Genomic DNA, 19641 nt, shown 5'->3' on the forward strand with positions numbered 1-19641 from the left:
AACTTTCGTTTACTTCATCTCCACCCCTCATAATATAGATCCTTGGTACTGAATTCTGTTATTATTGGTCATCTGTTTACATTGAAGCACTTGATCCTCTTTATTATTGATAACTAACTTCCTGTTTCTCTGCAAGCATCTGAATTTGTGTGCCTGCTTTGTTCATTAAATTTAGGAAAGCTGCCCATTCCACAGCACTAGCAGCTAAATGGTGCTCATGATTAATCTCAGGGTTTCTTTGTTCTAAGTGCTATCAATGGTATCCACCAAGTTTACTGGATAAGCAAAACAAGTTTTCAGAAAATACTAAGTGTATCTTCTTAAGAAGAATTTACCGTGGGCCTTGTATACCCTACATTCCAACAAAAGATGATTATATATTTCCATGAAAATACAAATTTTACAAAGAATTATCTGTGTTACCTTTCCACTTGGACACTCAACTGTTGAAAATCATCCTTTCAGGAGTTTGATGATTTTGTTTCTTGGGGTTCTGAGTGACTAATTTTAATGGCGATTTTAGAAAACATTATTGGATAACTGTTTAATAAGCTGTGAAGTAGTAAAGCCACCAGCATTTCCATAACTTTTTGTTGTATTAGTTACTTGTTCTTTGACATTTTTGTCTTGAAATGACCTTGCTGTTAGATGAATCACCTTTGGAATAAGCAATGTGGCAATAAGGTGGTGTAAAAAATATGGGTAGATGCATTTGGCACCTTCTTATTTATGTTGCAATTGACGCCCTCACTTTCATTCCTTTTTAACGTTGATTATTATCACCTGCCACTACCACAGACTCACTCTACACAGGTGAGCAACATGGTCCAAATGTGTCATTTTTCACAGAAATTAGGAACAGACATGCTTAAATGGGGGATAATGGCAAAAGTATTAGAAATTTTAACTCTAAATGATTCTTTCCATTTAAATTTTATATACAATTTATATATAAATTTTATATACAGAGGAACACTGTTGCCTGTAGGCTTGTGAGAATTCATAAGAAAGGCTTAAAGGGTGCTTAACCTTAGATGCAGTCAAGGAAACCTAACTCCTGTTTAATAAAATGGTTCCAGGCACTGTGGAAAGTCTTAGCAATAAAATGAACTCTGTCTTCCTTTGGGATGTGCTGTATCACTTACCAATCAGCATGCCAAACAGGAGGCTTTCCAAAGATTACAAAATACATTGTTGCATTTTAAACCATTTATGTTAAAAGCTTTACCTCCTTTAACAATAAGAAAGTGGTAATTGTGCCTAGACATTGAATGTTACATTTAGAATATATACCACATATATTAATACTCTTTCTCTCATCACTACTAAGTATAAAAACCCCAGAATTGCCTCTGACAAGGCACCCAGTGGGGTTTTCTCAAATGTAATTTGTAAAAATATTAGACATTGTGGGTCACTTCTTCCTTCAACAAAGGCAATTTTTTATTGCTTCTGATTACTTCATACTATTAGTTTTCCTTTGACTTCCTGGGTTAAACTTGGTTGTTTTGTATGTGAGACTTCCTTAGATAATAGCATTATTCAGAATTTTATCTTCAGACTCTCCTCTCCTGCCCTTTCCTCTCCATCACTCCCCAGATTTCCCTGTCCTGTACCCTCTCTCTTGGCAATCTTACTCTCATGGGCTATATGCTCATGACTACCTAATCCATATCTCTAGCTCCGAATCTGCTCCCTAGATGCATCTCTCTGCAACTACATACAAAAAGTCTTCCCCTGGATGTGTTGCAAATACCCACATTCAATCCCAAAGGGCTCCTCCTCTGAATTCTTCCATTATAGTAAATGACACAATTCCTACGCCCACTTTCCCAAACCAAGAATCTGAAAGCTATGCTGAATTCTGTCCTGAATCATTCCATCAAATTCTGTCCATTGTGCCCCTTCTTAAGCTCTCAAATTGCTCTGCTTTTTGCAGTTACCATACCACCACCTTAATTTTGCTTTTATTGTTTCTCAGATTACTAGAACAGTCACCTAGCTCCAGATTCCCTGCCTTGAGTTTTGTCACTCCCCAAGCGCATGTCCACGCTGCCCAGAATCATGCTTCTGAAGTCTTCATGGAGGCCTTCTTGAACTGGCCTGTTCTCACTTCTCAGTGAGAAGTTTCTATCTACCCAGCATCTCACTATCCCCTCCTATCCATCAAAGTTATCATCAAACCTGTTATTTCCAATCATTTTCACCAGGCCTTTGGCCATGCTATTCCCTGGTTTATAACACATTGTTTATCCCTCTTCCCTGGGATAACCTCCACTTGTTGTGTAGGTTCAGCTTCAGAGTCCTACCTTCAGGGAAGAAACCTTGACTAGTAATCTATAAATGCCTTGGCTGGCCCTCCTCTCTGCACCCACAATACTTTGTGCTTCTCTTTGTTATTTTATTGTATCTACCAGATTCTTTGTCTGCTTTCCCAACAGAAGACTCAAGGGTAGTAGATAGGAGACCTTTGAGGAGCAACTCTGATCACATGTATAACTCCTGCCAGATTGCCAAAGGAAAGGATTTGGACAGAAGAGTCTCAGAAAGCAACTGAAATCGCCCCTAATCATTGTGGGGGCAAAAATGATCAAGTCTGGGGTTGGGAAATGAGACCCATTTGTGTTCACTAGTAGGTACAGCCAACTCACATATTGTGTTACATTGTACAGCACATTTTTTAGCATTTTGTTACTTGGAGATTGTTTTGAAATATTTGTTTTGTTCTCCTCATTCATTTTAAGCTCCCTGTGGTAGAAGACTTTAATCTCTACCAGATATAACATCAGAGGTCAGGCTCCAGAGTTGAAGAGTCAGGTTCCAGTCCCAGAAATTATAACAATCCCATGTGGTTGTATCAATAAAGTGATCATAGGATGGTGATCAGTGAAATATAAATGGACTGTAACTGAGAACTGAAGTTTGGGGTAGAGATTAAAAATGTAAAAATGTTTTAAGGAAAATTTTAAGAAAATGAATAAAAGAAAATGTTAAAGAAAATAAGTTTCAAGTTTTTATATTGGAAAACAATTGAAAAAGACATAATAATGTTAGTGTTGAATGTTAGTGTTAATTCATGATTTAAAAAATAAACTTTTTTTTAAAGATTTTATTTATTTATTTGACAGAGAGACACAGCGAGAAAGGGAACACAAGCAGGAGGAGTGGGAGAGGGAGAAGCAGGCTTCCCGCTGAGCAGGGAGCCCGATGCGGGGCTCGATCCCAGGACCCTGAGATCATGACCTGAGCCAAAGGCAGACTCTTAAAGACTGAGCCACCCAGGCGCCCCATAAAAAATAAACTATTTTTTTCAGTGTTATGACCCTGTGGCTACTTACAGTAGCATCCTGATCATCACTGGTATTCATTGGGAACAATCACATATAGATTCTTTGGCCTATATATTTGATCCCTTTTTTTCATATTTGATCTCTAATACTATTCATCCTTTATAAGAAACAAGTATCTTTGGAGAGTAGCTAATTTCATGTCTTAGCGTAGGAAAAAATCAATCTGGGTTTGAAAATCTTGTTTTTGCTACAAATTTTTCTTTCAGAAAATCTCAAAGAGTACAAAAAGGTAACACAGTCAGCATAAAGCATTCCCAGGTCAATTTGTGATGATCAAATACCCCAAATAAGATAATAATAATAATTATAATTAAATGGAAGGTTGAGGTTATTATATGAATCATAATGTTGCTTCAAAGAGAAAAATTTATAGAGCATGTTGCAGGCTTGTTGTAATATAAAGGAAGGGTAACTATAGTAGGATGTGCTTAATGTAAAATTTATTTTTAGTGAGCAAAAGAGTTTTAACATATAGACCTATTTTGTATCTTTTATTAAGTGTATGCCAACTTACAACATGTAGCTTGAATCTCTAGCTGTGTAAATAGGATTGTGAAAAGTTTTACTTCTCAGGTACTGTATAAAATGGCTGTAGAATTCCTGAGAATGCCCGGTATTTAAAGCTGTTTTGTTTTGTTTTCCTTCATTAACACTTTTGTGAGTTTCTTCAGTGCCCATGGTGAGAACATTAAGCTGTGTGTGTGTGTGTGTGTGTGTGTGTGTGTGTGTGTGTGTGTGATGTTGGTTACTCATCTTCCTCTAGCTGGCTACTTTCCTTATCCTTAGTCCTGCATTTCTGATGGTCCAATATGCAGAGACTCTCTCCTTTGAGGTCCCATTTTTACTACAGGTGCCCTCTTAGGCAGCATTTAAAATGGCTCCAGATCTGTTTATCCTCACCTATGTGGCTCCACATCTGGTTTATGGGAAATAGTTATTCAGCCTTCCTTTAAAAACTTTGGGAGTACAAACTGCCCAATGTAGATACTTCTTTGCTTCTGCTGCTAGAGCTTATAGCCACCAATTGTTCTCTTGTCACTTTTATGACAGGTTTAACAAAAGCTACAACACTCCTTAACTGCAGATGGCATATGGCAGCTTCTGTGAGAACTCCCATTGAAACCCTGGTCTTTTGACTTGCAACGAAGGGGGAGAGCACACTCAACCCCCTTCTTTACCGGTTTAGATAGAACTCAGAGCACAGCTGTTCCTCAGGAGCTCCCTCTCGCACAGCTCACCAATCTGTTTTCTGGCCTCAGTCTGAATAATGTTTCTGTCCTCAGTCAGGACAAGGTCTTTAACTTGTTCTTCGCCATCCTTTTTGAAATATCTGAATGCTAATCTCTCTCCCACATCATTTTCAGATCTGAAATCTATTGTTTTTGGGTCTCAGACACAATTTCATTTTTAATATCCAGTTAGACATGTTTCCCATAATGCTAATGCACTGGGACAATATAAGGAAATAGCAAGAGAATGAGTTTCATAACCCTGACCAAATAAAACTTTGAAAATGTCATTTTAAAGAAAGATACCAGGGTACAGACTCCTTATTAGTCACTCAAGGTTTGCATCATTGTGACCCCATGTGGTGACTTCCAATTGGTTGGTTGATAACACAAATCGAATACCCTTGGCATGTTTGAGATAATACAATTGTGTGTGTATTGGGGGCTGGGGGAAGTCTTGTAACATTGCTATAATCCAGAACGGTATTAAAATATTTATTATTGTGGGGCACCTGGGTGGCTCAGATGGTTAAGCGTCTGCCTTTGGCTCAGGTCATGATCTCCAGGTCCTGGGATTGAGCCCCACGTCAGGCTCCCAGCTCAGTGGGGAGTCTGCTTCTCCCTCTCCCTCTGCTTGTGCTCTCTCTGTCACTCTTTCTCTCAAATGAATAAATAAGGTCTTTAGAAAAATAAAATAAAATACTTATTATTGTAAGTAGCCTAAAAATTATAAGGCTAGAAATAATGAAGAGATAAGCCCACAGACTGATAGTTTTAAAAAGTAATGCATTTTAAATTATTGTATTTATGTATGTTTTGCCTGCTATTTTAAGTGTTTAAGAAAACTAAATTTTTAGGTTTTGTGGGTTTCTTTTTTGTTTCTATTTCTTTTTTCTTTTCTTTATTTTTTTAGGGACATGGTTAGTAGACACTGTCAGCTTTCTAAAGAGATTATACTCTGCCTCAATGGAATAAATAGTAAAGAATTTGCAACCATCTTTAATCTACCACATTAACTATATGAAATTTTTCCCCCAGAGATTCTTTCTAAAAATTTTAAATGTCTTAACAAATTATTTTTCTACATGAAAACTATTTTCTGTAGCAAAGTTTAACAGACTGATTATTAATTACATTGCAAGCAATGGTTAGTATGCCTCTTCACAACATAAAAGTACCATAGACATTAAATAATCTTAGCAACAGTTAAAGTGATTATACCAGAAGAAGAAAGTAAAATACAAAAACATAAAATTATATGAATGAAACATAAGGGAACCACTCTTAGAGCCATCTCACTGTTAGTTAACCTTTTTAAGAACTATGTGTAAGACACTGTAATAAGTGTTTTGTCCAGATTGTCTCACTTATTCTTCATAAAACCCAATGAGGTATGTTCTAGTATTGTTTGGACAGTTGCATAATTGTACAATTGTATATTTATAATTGTGGGGAAATGATAACTTGAATTAAGTAAATTGCCCAAAGTCAAAAGATCAAAAATGGCTGAATTCAATCCAGGATTCTGGGACTAAACCACAAGGCAAAACCTGGATACTCACAGCTCTGTGTTGAACAAGGATTGTCTTGTACACTCTCCCTTATGGTAGTAACAAGATTAAGGAAGTTTCTGCTTTGTGTGTGTGTGTGTGTGTGTGTGTGTGTTTTAATCATTGTTCTCAACCATTTAATTTATTGAAAGGAGATGCTGCTCTGGTTCTTGACTTAGCACCAACCATTCTTTTGTTTACATAGAGTTACAGTTTTATTTGTTGTTTTGCTCTGTACTGGAAACATAAATAAAGTTTTCTACATTATTTTCAATCAAGCGTTGTGGTATAGTTTCTTTGTGTGTTTGGAGTGATACATACATTGTCTTTCTGGGATTCATCTCCTCACCATGGAGTAAAGAGAGCTTTGGGTTCTTTTCAGCATGAGTGATAACGTTAAGAATTAGTATGCTGAGAAGGAGCCACTGGGCACAAAAAGAAGGTTGTAAATGAGATCCCAATACATAGGCACCAGGTGATTCTTTCTCCTGTTCACAGAAGCAATCCTCCACCGCTAAAATCCATCCTCTCAGGGGGCTCAATGAAGGCTAACCAGTCTGATGCATGTGTAGGCACCAGTCCCATTGACTGGCACTTATAAACAGCCAATGCCAAACCATGAGGTTTCCAATGAGATACATCAAACCCTGAAGAAACTTCTGGCTTGAACTTTCTAGCATCTTGAAAGTGGCTGAAATGGCCATAGGTGCTTGAATGGGCCGCCAAGCCATCATACACACCATCGTAGTAGGGAAGATGGAGATCGTATTGCCTGCCATGTACATGAAGAAGAGGCTCATGGGAATCTGCTTGAGGGGACCTAAGGCAATGTCCCAGCAGCGCTTCTCCACCAGGATCAGCTCTGTCTCTTGCATGCTGGTATCAGGCACTTGCTTGTCCAAGTAACTGACAGGGCACAGTGAGTCTCCCTGGCCACTGCCCTGGTCACTTCGGCTTCTGCTGCCTCCTCCAGGCCCGCTCAGCTCAATGGCCCACCTGAAGCACCGGCCTCGGTTGGCCACCAGGCTCCCCTGTGCCGTCATGGCCATGGCTGCCTACCAAAGCTGCGAAGCTCCTTACTCTAAAGCAGGACCTGGACCCAGGTCCACTGACACCCGCTACTTCTTGGTCTTACTCTGCTGTGTGTATGTTTTAATATTGATTTTTCCTATTAATATGTGGGTACTTTCTTCCAGTTCCTTCTTGAGTAAGAGACACACTTTTTTTTTAGTGCTTTCAATTATATCTTGTACTTTTTTAGCTTAATTTTATAAAATTTAGAAATAATTATGTAGAAAAATAATCACCCATTATTTCACTTTCAAGAGTAGGTTGTTATTTATATATTCAACTCTTTATGACCTTTCTTCTACACATTTTCTACATTGTTTACACTGCACTGGCCATTTTGTGGCCTGCTTTGTATTTTTGTTTACCATATCATAAACATGTTCTAATGTTACTGAAAACATTTTAAACATCATATTAAAATTTTTGTACTAAACATTTCAAATATACACAAAAATAGAGTAGTACAGTGAACTCCATGTATCTGTTATGCAGTATCAAAGTAGCTAATAATTCATCCAAAACTATTCCTACCCACCCCGCTCCAACTCCTACATCATTTCATCTAAACATTACTTTCAGTATTTGAATGTTATTCAATCTCATCTTGAACCACATTTTGCTTATATAAAAAATCTAGTTATCATTGAAATCTCATCACAATGTTCCTGACTAGATTAAACACACTCTTCTATGATTATATTAAGAATAAAAAATGTATTTGTGCTCTCATATGAACATCTGTGCCATATGAAAACTTTCTCTAACTTCCATGCTGCTGCTGAATTCTCTAGCATCTACATGACACATTGACATACCAAATCCATCAGGTTAATGAAAAAGCAAGGCTCTGGTATTAATCGCTTTTGACACCATAAAATCACAACTAGTAACTTTGAATACATGTGATAAATTGCAGACACAGTTGAGGGTTCTGAGGCAAGCATTAGAAAGTGAACACACCTTTCATCTTAAAATATTAACAGCTCTGCACGGTAAAATTTTTCTTTTCATTATAGACTCAATTTGTTTTAACACTTCATTGGCCCTCAACTTCGCTCCAAATAGTATTTACCAGCCTGATTTACGTTTCCTGTCCACATAATGAAGATAGTGAAAAATGCCTGCCCTCCATATACTGCCTCAGAGGCCTTGCTAAAATTCTCTCAATAATCTTTTACATCAGCAAAAAAATTTAGGAAAAAAAAGTCTCTGTGACAAGAACTAGGGATTGCTTATGAGGTAAAAGAACATCTTAGAGCCAAATGCAAGGACATCAGGTTATGCGACCATAGGCAAAATTTCATTTAAAACCCATTTCTGAAAGATTTACAGCTCTGCTGATGTGGTTACCATGGGTCCCACTCTAACTTAAAAAAAAAAAAATTGCGATCTTTTAAATTACATTTGCCAATCCATTTGGGCAGAGAACTTAAGAAAAAGGACAAAAGTAAAGTATTTTACTCTTTCTCAATTAATTACTTTTCTTGCAAATATGTGCTCATTCTAGAATTGAGATACATATTAGGAACTCTTTTTGCATTGTTCGCTCACTTTTCATTTAATTCTCATCCTTTCTCTCTCTCTGTAGTCCACTAAGTACGTGGATGTTAAAATTGCACTCCGGTCCCATATATTCACCAGTGTAATTTGGTTCCTATGATTTTTATTAACAAATATTTGCTTCCATTTATTGAATGCTTACCATGTGTCAGGCACTTTACAAACTTTACCTCAAAACTTCACCCCACAACCATGTAAGGTAGATGTTGCTACTCCTTATAACAGATAAGTGAATTGAACATCAGAACGATTAAGAAACCTGCCTGTGGACACTCAGGTGCTTGGGTTGTGGAAGAGCATAGCTTTGTTTGAATACAAAGCCTGTCTATTCTTGAATATTTTCTGAATAGATGATAGAAGGATCTTGCTCTACTAATGCTCATGTCCTTATGCCACTTTGTTGATATAATAAAATACTGTTAATTTCAGTTATATCATTGTCCTCTTTGGAAAATTTATAATTCAACTAAAGTATATTAAGCTGTCTGTATTTACAGATACATAAAAGTTAAATTTAGAAGAATCTTTAAAAACTAGTTTAGCCCAATACAAAAAAAAAGTTTTCTTATTCTTTCAATGTTTTGGTTTTAAATCTAAAATAATCTGTAGCTTTGACCTCTGCCAGAGACATGGAACTTAGGAACTACCATCTGAACTCTTCCCATCCCATCTGCCATGTCTAGAAAACTAATTCTAATTTTATAAAAGCAAAAAGAATTTTAGCATCATGGTAATTAATTATTGCTTTTAAAACACTATTAACAAGTGAGGAAATGACAGATGTTGGCAGGGATGCGGAGAAAGTGGAACCCTCCTACACTGTTGGTGGGAATGCAAGTGGTGCAGCCACTCTGGAAAACAGTATGGAGGTTCCTCAAAAAGTTGGAAATAGAGCTACCATACGATCCAGGAATTGCACTACTGGGTATTTACCCCAAAGATACAAATGTAGGGATCCGAAGGGGTATGTGCACCCCAACGTTTATAGCCAAACTACAGAAAGAGCCTAGATGTCCATCAATAAATAAATGGATAAAGAAGATATGGTATATATATACAATGGAATATTATGCAGCCATCAAAAAACAAAATCTTGCCATTTGTAACAACGTGGATGGAACTAGAGGGTATTATGCTAAGCGAAATAAGTCAATCAGAGAAAGACATGTATCATATGATCTCACTGATATGAGGAATTCTTAATCTCAGGAAACTGAGGGTTGCTGGAGTGGTGGGGGGTGGGAGGTGGGAGGGATGAGGTGGCTGGGTGATAGACATTGGGGAGGGTATGTGCTATGGTGAGCACTGTGAATTTTGTAAGACTGATGAATCACAGACCTGTACCTCTGAAACAAATAATACATTATATGTTAAAAAAAAAAGATAGCAGGAAGGGAAAAATGAAGGGGGGGAAATTGGAGGGGGAGATGAACCATGAGAGACTATGGACTCTGAGAAACAAACTGAGGGTTTTAGAGGGGAGCGGGGGAGGGGGATTGGTTAGCCTGGTGATGGGTATTAAAGAGGGCACGTATTGAATGGAGCACTGGGTGTTATACACAAACAATGAATCATGGAAGACTACATCAAAAACTAATGATGTAATGTATGATGATTAACATAACATAATAAAATTAAATAAAAAAATACTATTTCACTTAACCTTTGCTTCAGGCATTGCTCTGGGTTCATGGTTGTAGCTGAAATACTTCCTTTCTTGGTTCTTTTTAGTGGGGCTCTGTGGGCATCAAAACTCTTCAGTCTCTTTATGTCTGATTATGTCTTGATTTTGTCATGAGAATTTGGATGGGTTGTAGAATTCTGGAGTGACAGCTATTTTCCCTCAACATTTACTGTTGCTTTTGAGAAGTCTGTTGTCAATCTAAGTGCTTTTCTTTAAAGGTAAAATGTCTTCGTTAGGAAATACGACTCCAGAGGTAACTTTTACTGTTTTTTCTTTGATGTTCTGAAATTTCACTATAATGTGTTTAGAGGTAAATTTATTCTATTTATGCTTCTTGGCATTTGATTTTCATGTTCTATCTGAGGAAACAAATTTTTAAAATTCTGAAAAACACTAAATAAATGTCTCTTTTAATACTGCCTTCATTCTTTTTTTGGCAAGGAGCGGCAGAGGGAGAGAGAGAGATTGAACCACAAGCAGACTCCATGCCCAGCACAGAGCCTGACTCGGGAATTCCATCTCATGACCCTGAGATCATGACCTGAGCCGAAACCAAGAATTGGACGCTTAACCAACTGAGCCACCCAGGTACCCCTTAATATGGCCTTCTTATCAACTCATCTTTTTTTTCACTTCTCATTCTGGCCTCTATGTCTCTCTCTTAACTCTGCTTTCAAGTATTAAACAAGCATTTTTATCCCTCTGTATTACTTTCATTGCTACCATTCAGTTTACTAATTATCTATTTATCTCTTTTTGTCCATTGACTTTTTTTATTTCTGTCAAAATATTTTTTTATTCCTGGGATTTCAAATTGGTCCTTTTATTATTATTGTTGTTATTATTATTATTCATAGCCACCTGCTTTTTTCCCTGAAAACTTTTCTTCTTCTTCTTCTTCTTCTTCTTCTTCTTTTTGTAAATATGGATATGGTACATTTTTAAATCTCTGCTAATACATCACGTATGTATAGTTTTTAGACTGCCATGGTGTTTCTAATTTCTCAGGAGTAAATTTCTTATTTATAAAATATGTAAGTGATTTTTCATGACCTTGATTTTCCTCATGTAGTATGGAATTTTAGTTTGTAAGATTGTTCCAGGTCTTTCTTTTTAACCCTTTTTTCTGTACCTGTTTCTCCAGATCTACTGAATTTTCAGGTGTTTCTACTTGGCTACCTTCAGGCGCAGGTGTTAGGTGGGTGGTTTGGTTGTGAATCTTTGTTTCCTCCTCCACCATATCCTTCTCCATCTCTTCTTCTAACAATGGTCTGCTGAGATAGTGATTTTGATTTTGAGTCTGACTATATCTTTCAAAAATCTAAACAAGAGAAAAATATATTTAATATTTTTTAAAGATTTCACCTATTAGATTATATTTCATAAACTGAAACAAAAATTCACGAGCCATCTTGAGCAGAAATTTTACAATGACATATTAGTTAGAATCGTAAGATCACATAAGGTCACAAGAAATTTTTCATTCTATAAAAAAATAAAGTTCAAATTCAGAAAGGACAAGGAACCTACGTGCTGCCACACATTTGGTGAATGGAATATAGAAAACTATAAACCAATTCTCCAGACTTCTCACTTCTCTACCCCACATAATTAATCCTCCTTGTGCAAAATGCTCATTGACTTCTGAGAAGAAAGACTGATGTTACTTTCATTCAAAGAAATAGTTGTCTTAAAATATCTCCAATTATAGATTAGTCTTGGTCCATAAGGCTGATTTGGCCTGTACATACATGTGTTTAGTTCACTTAAGAGTTGATAGTTTACATGATTTCTATTACTAAAAGTGAGAGATAAAAAAAAAAATTCAGACGGGAACACTTGGCAGCTATAGGCAATAGTCTAGCCTGACAGTAATTACACAGGGATGAGTAACTACTGTGTCCATTTCATTGGAACATCGTCGTTCCTTCACTGCTCCCCATCCAGCTGCCTTACTCATTTATACCCCTTGCCTCTCCTCTGAGTTAGGGATCGCTGGTCTCAAAACTCACAGTGCTGTAACGCATCATTGAATTTCCATGTTTCTGCTACAGTGGTGCCTTACAAAGATTTACCATAAACACCTCATTACACATTAGTTTTACCAGATTAACTATTTTCTAGTAAAGCAAAATACTTTTTAGTAGACATTATTTTCTAGCACCCGGCGAGTAGTGACAGGTGAGGGACTTCTGCAAAGTTAGACAGCAGGGAAGATGGCTTGGGCACCTGGGGAACAGATGCCAAAGAATTCAGGAGCCAGACCAAGGGAGAGAACAGAGGGTGCTGATGGTGTGTTTCACTTTCTTTCTAATGGTGCTGGGCACTTGCCCTAAAGGCTTTACACTACTACTAGGCAGCATGAGGTCTCTGTCATTTCCTTGCCCCTTTCCCGTGAGGGCACAATTACTTGTGGGACTGAGGGTCTCTCTAAAATTGAGTTCTAGGGCTAAGAGAAACTACCCTGAGCCAGAAGGTCCTCCTCATTTGCCTTCTGTACCAATAGCGGGGCCTCCTTATTTCACTGGGGGTAAATTGAGGGTTAAGTGTCAGAGGAATTAGAATGCACATCGGGCAGCAGCCAGAAAAATACCCCTCCAGCAGCAGCTGTTGTAAGAACTACCCTGTTTGGTATAGAACTGATCAACAAAAAAACCTCAAAATGATTGTTGTACCTCTGTGTGTGTGTGTAACTTTTATTAAGACCTTACAGTTACTAATCTAGTCTCTCCATTGGCAATCCTGGCCATACATTCAGACTCTAAATGCCATTAGCCAAACTTAATAGTCATTTGGGTTTTCTGCCTCCTGGCTATCTTTAGCTCATTACATTGGAAATCACCAGTCTGAATTACTGTATATTTGTGTATTTGTACACATACATAGAGATAAATTTCCACTGACATCCAGTAATATTCTCAGAGAGTGCACAGATAATATGGAGTACAATGTGGAGGAAGTTTTCTTCGTGGCTGCAAACTATGTATAGACCCCCTTCTGTTTGCTCTTACGGCATCTTATGCTGACATCCATGTGGAGCTCACCAAATGTATGTGTTTCCTAGGGCTGCTTGACCAAATACCATAGATGTGGTGTCTAAACAACAGAAATTTATTTGCTAACAGTTCCGGAGACTGGAAGACCAAGATCAAGGTGTTAGGAGGTTTGGTTTCCGTTCTTCCCTTAGCTTGTCAATGGCCATCTTGCTGTGTCCTCACATAGCCTCTTCTCTGTGTGTCCAGATTTTCTCCTTTTATAATGATACAAATCAGGTTGGACCAGGGCTCACCCTAACAACCTTATTTTAGCTTAATCACTTTTTAAAGACCCAATCTCCAAATACAGTCATAGTCTGAGGTATTAGGGGTTAGGACTTCAATATATGAATTTGGGCTGGGGCACACAATTCAGCCATAACACCAGGCATATTGCATTTGGTCACTTGATCTCTCTCTCACTAAAAATGAACCACTTGAAGGCAGGAGTCATGACATACTTATCTTTGTGTTCCTTATATCCATCATTTTTGATTAAAAAATATTTACAGAACTGAACAAGCTCACAAATATAACTATGATGTTTTGTGGCTTTTTTAAAAAAGATTTTATTTATTCATTTGAGAGAAAGAGAGAGAGCGCACAAGCAAGGGGAGAGACAGAGGGAGAGGGAGAAGCAGACTCCCTGCTGACCTGGGAGCCCGACTTGGGGCTCGATCCCAGGACCTGGAGATCATGACCTGAGCTGAAGGCAGATGCTTAACCATCTGAGCCACCTAGGCACCCCTGTTGTATGGCTTTTAAAGAAGTTTTATCTGGTCCTGACATATTTGGTTGGGAATGAGAGGTGTCCAAGGGACTTAGCTGCAACTAAATTACTCTTTAAAAAAAAAGATTTTATTTATTTATTTGACAGCGAGAGCACGGGCAGGGGGTGGGGGCAGAGGGAGAAACAGATTCCCCACTGAGCAGGGAGCCCAGCGCAGGGCTCAATCCCAGGACCCTGGGATCATGACCTGAGCCGAAGGCAGAGGCTTAACTGACTGAGCCACCCAGGTGCCCCCTAAATTACTCTTATAAAGAAATTCCCAGATCTAGGCCATATATTCAGAGATAGGTGAGGAGTGTAATATCCTATTTAAAATGAGTGGCAGCAGAAAAATAACACAAGGAAAGAAATAATAAGAGAACATGAAAGGATAAATATATATTGGGAGAGGCTGGTTCCCATATCAGATAAAATAAGCCATTGTTTATACCTTCAAAGGACTCATAACTAACTTAGAAACAAATATATTCAAATGCTTAGGAATCCGTAGGAATAAAATATGGACAAAATTGTATCAGTGGGTAGGAGTTAGAAAGCGCTGCAGTATTAACAGAGACCAAATTCCATTGTGGTCTAAAAAAATGGCTGTGGGTTTTGGTGAGCAAAAGTTGTGACTGCATTGAGGACAGTAGGTTAGAGTTGGACTTTTAAGGATAAAGGGGGGAAAGCAGCACAATTTAAATTGTGCTTGGTTCCAGAATTTGGAAATCAGGGATGGTGAAATTATCAGGAGGCAGTTGAAAAAGAAAAACCAGCATAGTTTTCATAGCACAAATCTTGTAATTATTTTATTGACTAACATATTGCCTTTTTAAAAATGTTCTTTCAACTCTGAACAATGAACTGTCATGACCATTTCAATCATAACATAAATTAAGTCTACCCGGCATAAGCTTAATATTTTCAAAGGATAAATAGCTAATTAGTCATAACAAAATGACTTATCCTTCTGTCTAGCTGGCAATGGAGTTAAAGTTCTGAGATTTAGGTCATGAATCGCGAGGTGATGGGTTCCCCCCACCCCAATCATAAGCAGGGAAGAAAAAGAAAATATAGAAAAACCCATAAGATGTTTGGATGTCAGTAATCTACTACTCTCAGCTCATAGGAAAATTCCTGTTCGCTTTAAAACATAACAATTGGCAAGTACTTTATGTCACTTTATCCTATACACATGCCATGGCATTACTTAATTTTTTTCTTATCTATTTAGCTCTAGGTGTTGTTTCCAAATCTTCATGGTCAAATGACAGTTTATATTGTCTTCAACAGAAAAATCAGCCCACACTTTAGGTATATCTCTTGGAAAATACGTGTCTGTCCATTGATGTTGGCTGAGTTCCTTTCTTTCTTTTTTTTTTTCCTGACCTGGCGTGGTTTACACTTCTCTCATGTTTATTTTAGGAGATATATGTCCTAGCATGGAATGCAAATTAGGAGTACAGAGCGTTCTAAACTAGTTTCCGTTTGACATTATTCAATAACAGATTATTATGATTGCTTCAAATAGTGTATGAGGTATTCCTTGGAACTCAGGTTTTACATTCATTTATTATAGTTTTTTCAACCTTTGTTATAGATATAATAATTAAGATTATTTTAAATGTTTTACTAAAGGTGTATTACAAACCAATTAAGAGACAATTAGATTCTAGGAATTTACTGTATGCTTTTATATAAGGAGTTGAAATCCCTTTCTTCTGCATGCTGTTCCTTGGAGTGTTTGAACTCAGAGTCATTCCTTATTCTACCTCCTCTCTGATCCCCCCAACCCTATGCTGAACTCCATGTATTTTAGGGGGGGTCCAAAATGATCTTCCTCAATCATGTGTCAGATAGCTTCTGAGTGGATTTGGCTAGCAGTGGGCACTATCAGGAGATTGGAGATGAGAGAAGGGAGAGTCCAAGGCCCTCTCTTCTTCCCTTCCTTCCTTCCTTCCTTCCTTCCTTCCTTCCTTCCCTCCCTCCCTCCCTCCCTCCTTCCCTCCCTCCCTCCCTCCTTCCCTCCTTCCTTCCTGTCCATCTGTCTTTTTTCAGTATTATTTTTGTGTGTGTATGTATATGTTTTTAATTTTTGTTATTAAAGTATAGTTGACATACAATGTTATCCAAGACATTTCTTCACCCCTTTCTTTGCATCAGACAACATATCCATCTGCACCTGTGCACTCCCTGCTTCCAGCTCCCACATAACAGGCCCTCCTAGCTTCCTCCAGGTGAGCCAAGCTCTTTTGGTTTCCAATAACCCCATCAATTCCTTTGTCCCAGCCTAGGTGTAGTGGCAGCTTCTGCTCTTTCTAATCTCAGGGTTACCACATTTTCCTCTCACTTGGAGTCCCAGGTCTGTCTATTAAACCAATGTCACTCCTATTTTAAATACTTGGAATGATTATCTTTTTCTGGTTGGTTCTTGATTGATTCATTCCATTTCTTCTTTCTTTATCTGATGATTGCTAAAATCACGCTCACAAATCTCTGTTATTATTGTAATCATCATTGACAATGAAATGTGTGTATTGCTATCTGCAGGGCACGGTGATCAGTGCTGTAGATAGTATAAGGGGTAAGACTGGGCCCGAGTAGTGGAAATGGTAAGAAGGAAGGCAGAAATGCTGACATACATATTGGGCTTCTGAGTTCATAGATGACTCAACATATGGACCTTGTTGAATGAAGATACTAGTGAGGAGTATTGGAGCCTCTGATTTGACAAAACTTCGGGATAGAATTTCTTTATTCATCCACAGATAATTATAGGCTCTAACCAAATAGCAGGGTCTTTGCTAGGCGCTAGGATGAGGTACTAGGCAAGACTAGGAACATACAAGATGCAGGGGGACTGCATTCCTTCTAGAGGCTCTAGGAGAGAGTCCATTCTTTGCCTTTTTCAGCTTCTAGAAGCTGCCTGCATTCCTTGGCTTATAACTCCCTTCCATCTTCAAATCCAATTCAATTTTATCACTCCAAGACCTCTGCTTCTCTGACTCTGACTTTCCCTGCCCCTTTCCTCTTTTACTTTTAAGGACCCTTATGATTATAGGGGGCCCATCCGAATAATCCAGAATAATCTCTCCGTTTCAAAAAACCTCAACTTAATCACATCTGCAAAGTCTCTTGCTATGTAAGGTGACATATGCAGAGGTTTCAGGGATTAGGATGTGGCCATCTTCTGGGGACCATTATTCTGCCTACCACCCCCTGAAGCATTGGGATAGTGACAATCAGACTTTGCAAAGGAGATGCTAAAAGCAATAGGTAAACCCAGCTGGGTACCACATGCCTTTCCTTCCCTCCCTTCTCCCCTCCCCTCTACTGCTCCCCCACCCCCTTCAGCAGTTCTGCTTTCTGGTGAACTCTGCACAGAGTCCAGAGAAAGACTTGCTGGTTGTCACCTCCTCTGTTCAGGCCTTGACCTTCAGGAGCCTGCTCCCTTTCTCTCCTGGGTCTTCCTGTCCTTCAGTTTTGAAGTTGGTGGCATGGTGGCTGCCCTGGCAGGCTCTCTGAGAAATGTGGCAGAGAAGCCAGTCAGCAGCTACCTAGCAGCCTGAGCTGGGCAGCGTGGGCTCCAGACTCACCCTGGTCCAGTTCACCATGTGAGGGGGCAGCATTCAGTTCTACAAGTAAACAAGTATCCACAGGCAGTTTTCTTGGAAGTAGATGTGCCTTAGTGTCAGGGAACAGCTGCTACCAACAGTCTATCAGCAACACTAATATTTGTTTTTTCAAAACAAAGTGAGACTTGACCAATATCAAGGAGCGATGCTGTGGGATTAGAAGACAGAAAACGTTAAGCAGTGCTTAGAAAATGACCCTGGAAGCTGTAGGGACACAGACATTCCAAAGGGCTGTGTGGATTTAATGTCTCCTATTAACATGCTGCTCATGTCTTAATGAAAGCAAAGAGCATGGGTTTGACAACTGATTCCAAAAAAGCATGACCTTGGAATGATTGTGATGAACAGCTACTTATTACTGTAGCACTTCATCAACTGCTAAGCTCTATTCAATGAGATTGCAAGGGACAGCTAATAGGCGCCTAAATATGTAAAAAATCTTACCAATCTACCCCAGTCTATGGGTTTTGAAGAAGCAGAAAGAAGTGACCAACTCAACCTCTGGAAATAATGGAGGATAATATTAAAGAAGGTGGCATTGTCCCACTTCATTATTATTAATCTTAACAGTGTAACTATAGTTGTTTGGTCTAATCAAGGTGAGGAAATCATAATTTCATATGTTACCGTTATTGGTACTGCAGTCCAAGCAACAAATATGAATGACTTTAAGCCAGTAGTTGGCAAAAAAGGAGAAAGCCACAAAAGACACCAGAAAACCACACTGAAATCAGGTTTATAGCTCCTGGATAATTGCTTGATTCTCTTCAGAGACTGTCAATATTCCGTTCATTGTTACTACCAATAAATCATTGCTTTTGTTCAGATGGTATCACTAGTATTTTTATTGTAATCTAGATACATGCAATGGCAAATAAAAAGTCACTCATTTTTGCCAAGCTTAAAAAAAAAAGCAATAGCTAAACCCCAAACTCTAAGATAAACTGGCAAATTTGCATTGTTTCCCAATACCCCTCTTTTTAAGAAAGAGTTTTCAAAAATCAGAGAGGTGGCAAGACTCTTAGCAGAACTGATGAAACCACCCAGTTCCTGGATAGTCAATTGAAAACTTTTATTGGAGAACAGTTTTGCAGTATTTTTTTTTTTTTTGGAAGATTTCTCTGAAATTCCAATTTAGGTCACAGCAAACAAGTAGGCAATGACGAGTGGTGGTAACAGTTTTTTCTCAGCAACTGGAAATAGGTGTGTGCTTTGTGTGAAATGAGGGCTCAGTAGTATGCACCTGTGGGATCTCCCAGCAGTGGCTGGACCCACACATTCTGTGACCTTGCATCCATACTGATAGCCGTAAGTAGTGCCCCTTCATATACTCAAAGGACAACACCAAATGCATGAAAATCCCATGTGAAAGGATATTTCTAGACTATGGATTCATGTATTATAAAGGGACTCTTCCCAATTTTCTGCTGAATATTTTGAGCAGAAAGGTGGAATTTGTAAGAGATAGAATGTAATCAAAAGAATTAAGGGATCAGAAAGGTGTTCCTAACCAGAAACAGGGGAGAGGAATGGATGCCTACTGTGATCTTGTTCCATTTAGGGCCTAGGGTGTGTGAAGTGAGCCCTAGGACTTCTATGGGGACACATCCTGGAAGAGCAGAAGCACTTCTCTGGGGAAGGATACTCTTCTACAAACTTGAGGGTACCCTACATTTCTCAGCTCTGTTCAGGAAAATTAAAGGACAGTTTCAGTTTTATTTTGTTCATAAATGTCTATCACCCTCCCCTCCCTCCATG

The 19641-nt window shown here is 38.4% G+C and overlaps 2 pseudogenes; one reads left to right on the forward strand and one right to left on the reverse strand.

The window, feature by feature from the left end:
- Positions 1-6434: 6434 nt before the first annotated feature.
- Positions 6435-7172, reverse strand: LOC114204866 (ER membrane protein complex subunit 4 pseudogene; annotated as a pseudogene).
- LOC114204755 (thioredoxin-like protein 1 pseudogene) lies at positions 7171-18625 on the forward strand (annotated as a pseudogene).
- The last annotated feature ends 1016 nt before the right edge of the window (positions 18626-19641 follow it).

The sequence above is a fragment of the Eumetopias jubatus genome, unplaced genomic scaffold (assembly GCF_037043125.1).
Source record: "Eumetopias jubatus isolate StellerSeaLion01/CBP00866 unplaced genomic scaffold, mEumJub1_p1.0 scaffold_5, whole genome shotgun sequence".
Taxonomy (NCBI): domain Eukaryota; kingdom Metazoa; phylum Chordata; class Mammalia; order Carnivora; family Otariidae; genus Eumetopias; species Eumetopias jubatus.